Source organism: Nannospalax galili, unplaced genomic scaffold (assembly GCF_000622305.1).
Source record: "Nannospalax galili isolate Female #2095 unplaced genomic scaffold, S.galili_v1.0 scaffold158, whole genome shotgun sequence".
In the NCBI taxonomy this organism is placed as follows: domain Eukaryota; kingdom Metazoa; phylum Chordata; class Mammalia; order Rodentia; family Spalacidae; genus Nannospalax; species Nannospalax galili.
The window spans coordinates 2,304,330-2,310,400 of NW_008345290.1; positions in this window are offsets into that span (position 1 = coordinate 2,304,330).

A 6,071-nucleotide genomic window follows, 5' to 3' on the forward strand; every position below is an offset into this window, starting at 1 on the left:
GGATGGAAGGGTGAATGTGGCTTAGGGAGTCCCGGCGCTGCGCTATAGACTTACCCCAAGAGGCCTGAGGATAGTAGGAGACCCTATCTTAATTAATTAATTAATTAAAAAGAAAAAACAAAAAGAAGAAAGCAAATTACTCTCTGCTTCCTGCCTGCAGATGGAATGTGACCAGCCACCTAGATAGCTCTGCCACAAGAATTCCCCACTCCATGGACTTTATCTGCAAACTGTGAGACAAATAAGTCCTTCCTTCCTTAAGTTACTTTCATTAGCATTTTGTCCCAGCAATGTGTAAATTAACTAATACAAATCATAAGATGATAAGGCATGTGACAATATTCTGTAAGTAGGAATGTAATTCAGATGGGAGCTATTATATCTCCGAAATATTGTATATGTTTGTGTTTCCATTGGTTTAATGGTATTCAAAGTATGGCCTATGAGCTATGACTGTGAACTCTTCATTACAGGTCTGCAAAAAGATAAATATGAAAGCCAATTGAATAAACCTTTGAAAATAGCTATTTTATATTATCACAATACCCAAACATGTGATCAATGACTACTTTCACTAAGCAAGTTACAGACCAGTTCAATTTAGTGAATTCATGAAGTAAGTAAAAGATAGCATGAGTTAGTTACAGAGAGGTCATGGACCATTTAATCAGTCAATTGAAATCCCAAAGTATATAAAAACATAGAACTGTAAGCACTGTTAATAACTTACTCTACAATTAGTTTATCAATCAAGCCTTTAAGAAAATTTAATGGAAAAATACTGTTCAGTGTAAAGTGTGTAAAACAAAAATATTCTTGTTCTGATTGTGGCAGTAAATAATGACAATGAAATGATTACAAAGAAAAAGATTAAAAGAGTTTGCACTTGTTTTGCTCAGAATAGGATCCTTCTCTATTGGGTTTGTTTAGTTTGATAGCTGTAATTGATAGGCCAGTGCTAAACATAATGTACTACCTCTAAAACTAAGAAACACCCCCACAAACTCCTAAACCTAAGCAGTATCCAGGCTGGCCTTGAACTCACAGAGATCTGCCTGCCTCTGCCTCCGGAGCAGGCATGTGCCACCACACCCAACTTTTATTTGCATTTTTTAATGTTCAAAACCACAAAAACAATCTTTGGAAGAATAAATAGTGAATTAAGAAACTAATGCAGACAAATGCTCAATGAGCCAATGTTCCGAGAGTTTTTCAGGCTCCTAAGATGTAAAAACCATTTAATTGGCATTAGTCAAGGATATTAGTGAAATACTGAACCAAGACATTTATTCCAATTTGTTTCATGAATGTATAGCCAACAAGTAACTAAGTATAGCTTTCTAATGTTATCCTATTGGTGAACTCTGAAGTTGGTAATGAGATGAAAAGACCAACTTAATGAACAAATATATCTAGAAAAACATCTGTCATTGCAACTTGATGTAACTAATATGTAAAATATTTCAATGTACATCATTTTGAACATGATGGTAGTATGAGGGGAGAATTTTTTCTCAGTTTCATTGATAACGAATATAACTAGTTCTAAAATATACAAAATGGTGAAAGAGTACAATGTTTACTTTGTGGCTTAGAGTCTAGTCAGAGAGGAGCATAATTTGACAGATACAATGACAGAAAGTAATCAGGTATTTTACATACCAAAGGGCTTGAACAGAATCAATGTGCTGCTTCTGTTTCAATTTAAAAAATCCAGAGAAGCCAGGAAACTAATAAATGGTCATGGAGTGAGGATGGGGGGAGGCTTCCTGGGAGGGGTGGTAGAATGCAATGATATAAAGGAGGAAAGGGGACTAATAGAATAGGAAGGGTTAAATGGGGTGGGGAATGGGAGGGCAGAGTAGAGGAGGGATTGTAGGAAGAGATAATTAACACTAAAGGCCTTTAGAAAAACATATGAAACCTACCATTATAGAAGCTTCTTAAAATATATACATATATGTTACAGAAAGAGATTCAAAGGAATTATCTTAAACAGGGAGACATGGCTCCTACTAGACACTATAGGCTAGCAAAGTAAAAGCCCAATGCCAGGAATGGACTCTATCTATGAAGCTATTGACCAGGGGTCTCAGAGATCCTCAAACAATACTGGCCATTTCCCCTGCTCTTGGTTATCCACCAGGACTTGAAGGTAAGACTATTACTGAAGACACTATAAACATGAGCTATCTAGAACAAACAAGGAGAAATCAAGCTAGTGCTGACTTCAAAGTCTCATCTCCACTAGCTAGCATTCATAGTGCTGGAAGGTTCTACATATGCTACCTGAAGAGAAAATTTAGAGTGAACTGCACCCAGCTGTGAATCTTGCATGCTACAACAACTGGCCTGGAAAGGTATACCCACTGGTGCAATAGTGGCACAGATATTATGAGAGTAACCAACCACTATCTAATTGGACTTAAAGTCTGATTCATAGGATGGAGCCCTTACCTGACATTGATATCAGGCCTAGGAACCTGGGGCTAGACAGGACACAGGACATAGGGGAGGGCCTAATACTAGTTTTCTAATAAATAAATATGGTATTAAACTGATGCCTAATGACTTATTGTTATACCCATAGATTAATGCACCTCTCAATTCTCACCAGAGAAGTTTCCTTATACAACAGATGGTGATTAATACAGAAACCCACAACTGGCCAACATGCAGAGAACAAGAGGCTACAGAGTACTTATCCCTGAATAGGACACCTATATCAAACTTCTGCCTCCCGAGGCTTAGGGATCATTGTGGAAGAGGGTGTGGATAAGATTGCAAAAGCCAAAGGTGGTGGATTACTACAAGAAAACAGAGTTTTCCAGGCAGCTGGTCAGTTACTCATATGAATTCAGCAATGGTGATAGCATGCACAAGACCCATGAAAGCTCAAACCAGAAACAAATCTCAACATAGAGATGAGGAAGGGGATAAAAAGTTCCAGTCCCACCTAAGGAAATTGTGGCAAAAGATGGCTTCTGGGAGGGGCAGAGACACTTTCTTCTAAGAATGATACTCTAGTTAGGTTAACCAGGCACCAGTGGATGAAGGACATTTGGGAACCCTCTATAGGTCTTACTATATACATATGTGTGTGTGTATATAATAGGGTAGGGGGATCTAAATACCATAAAATTATATTGTGTGGAAACTGCAAAAATTCAGTAAAAAAATTTTAAATATATAAAAACTAAAGAAAAAAGAAACACAGAACCACAACTAGCCAATGTGTAGAAAATAAGTGACTTCAGAGTGCTTATCTCTGAATAGGATGCTTATGTCAAACTTCTGCTCAGAGATCATTACAGAGAACGGGGTAGGAAGATTACAAGAGCAAGAGGTGGTGGATGACCACAAGGAAACAGAGTCTTCCAGACAGCTGGGAAGCTACCCAGATGAACTCACAGCAGTGGTGACAGCATGGACAGAGTCCTAAGAAGCGTTCTTCACAACTTTACTCCACTGTCCAAAACAGTTGCTTCAGTCATCGTGTCTGCACTCCAGCCAGCAGAGGGGGAAGGAGAAGGTACACTTCAAGCAATTTTGAGAAATGTCCTTAGAGACTGGCTCATAGTTTTGATTCTTAAATATTGTTGGTTACATATCACATCTAGTTGCAAGGAAAGGTAGGACTTGTGTGTACTCTATACATCTGCATTTAAAATAATGAATCTAGGTGATGATGTGATGATATCTGGAGACAATGGCAGTATCTGTTTCATCAGTTAAAACTGGGAGTTTTGGAAGAGAACTGACAACAGTGCATCATAATTGACATTCCAAACTTTGCTAGGGCCAATTCAGTGGAGCATGCTAATAACTAACAATGAGAAATATGTCTGTAACCACTGGAAAACTCAAACTAGAAATGGCTTTTATCTGGTACATGAGACTTGGGTTGAGAAAAGCAAGAAACCAATGCTTTTTAATATAAGCACATGAGCACTTACATTTAAAACATCAAGTTTCAGCCCAGCATAGTGGCGCATGCCTTTAATCTCAGCACTCGGGAGGCAGAGGCAGGTGGATTTCTGTGAGTTGGAGGCCAACCTGGTCTACACAGTGAGTTCCAGGCCAGCTGGGGCTACAGGGAGACCCTGTCTCAAAAAGACTAAAAAAAAAAATCAAGTTTTATAAATGAAAAACAGAAGGGAGTCCAACCAAAACTATCAACAACTCAAATAAGATGAGCCCAGCAAGACCTGTGCTCACTATGTTGAACAGAGAGGAAAGGAAGTTATTAATGTAGGTTCCTCAGGCCATTGTATTTTTGCATATGAAGCATGAATCCCAGTCTTTTGTCATTCTATTTTTCCCTTTCTGCAAAGTCAGTTTATGAATAGCCAGTGTGTGGGGTTGAGATGATGGTACAAGTGTTCCGTCCACAGGGATGAGAAAGACTATGTTAACCTTATTCTGGAACTCCACATAGTCCCTAGTTTGCTCTGGGACTACGATGGCATATACAATCAGGCATGCTCATTCAGATCAGCTGCCCACACAGACATAAATATGGGCATTGAAATCACATGAGTATCAGTTGCCTAGTCTATCCAGCAGGCATGCAAAAACGCCAAACTTAGTGGTCAGCCTCCCATTCATTTCCATCTCCTTTTCTCCTTTCAGTGGGTACTGATCTCCCAGGCTGGGATTATTAAGACTGTTTTGCATTTCTAATTTTAGTAAATGCTTTGATTTTTAAAGGATATAATGCTTTTAGTAAATGCTTTTTTAAAGGATATAATGCTTTTAGTAAATGCTTTGATTTTTAAAGGATATAACACTCTAATTAATGCAGACTGCTTGATTTCCAGCCTCTCCAACCCAAGGAAGAGTTAACTTCTAGAGTGGGCTCCAGTGCTGAGATAAGCAGCAGAGTACCTGGCTCCTGTAGGTGTGCTCTCCCCTACAGAACTCGCTGCTTTATTTACTTCTCCAATCCCCGATATACTACAGCATGCTATTTTTAGGTGAACACCCCCTCAGCTTGGGTATTTGTTGCCTCTGGATGCATAGTCTGGAGGGTTTATAGAGCCAGTGGGAGCCTGATTGGCCCACAGATCACAATGCTCAATGGGGCCAACAGTGACTGCCAATATGTAAAAAAGAGGTTTCTGAAGCAAATGCATCCCTGGCATTGACAACACAGCCTTTACCAGTCCTCGGCCTACACAGAGTCAGCATGTATGGAAGGAAGAGAGAGCCACAATAGATTCCAGCTATACTCACTACCCTACCCTCAAACTCGGTACATTCTAATACTAAAGGACCTGGAACAGGTTTCTAGCAATTTCCACACTCTATTATTTAATAGCTAAAATTCTTGTTTAAAGAATAAAATATGCTAAGTTTAATAGTACTTACAAAGAAGTACAGCCTACAGGAATAGAAAAACAATTTGAATGCCAGCTCCCCTAGGAAGTAAATAATCACAGCTTTCTAATTTCTGAGAATTCCTGGGAATACTGATTTATTGTACCTAAATCTCAAAGAGTGTCATGCCAGGAATTTGAAAACACTTGCTTTTTCACAATATAATTCTAAAATGCATCATTGTTATTGAATAAATGAAGCCACTCTAATTTTTTTCCTTTTTTTCTTTTTACTATATTTTTGTTAGAATTTCTTTATTTTTAAAACTCCTTTGTGATTTTTAAACGCCTTTTGTTCCTCATCTTTAATTCTATTAATGTATTTTAATTTGTTTTGTAATTGGATGTTTTCATTTCTTGCCATTCTTTTTCACATTCTTTTTTTTCTCCTTTTACTTTGTTTTAATGTTTATTTTTCTTTTTTCCCTTTCTCTGCCACCTCCTTTATTTCATTCTTTTATTACTGTTACTTTTACTAATTTTTCATACCATGGTTTACTGGACATTTTTTTCCCACTTGCTCCTCACCACAGAGGTAAGTTACCCATCTGCCATAGCCCAAAGCTCCCTGCCACTTAAAATTCTCTACAACTGCCTCCTGTACCCATCTCCCATCCAGACACTGTGGCTGATTGTCCCCAGGCTCCCTGACTTGATTCCTCTTCAGGTGAGCCCTGTCCCAACCAACAAAGT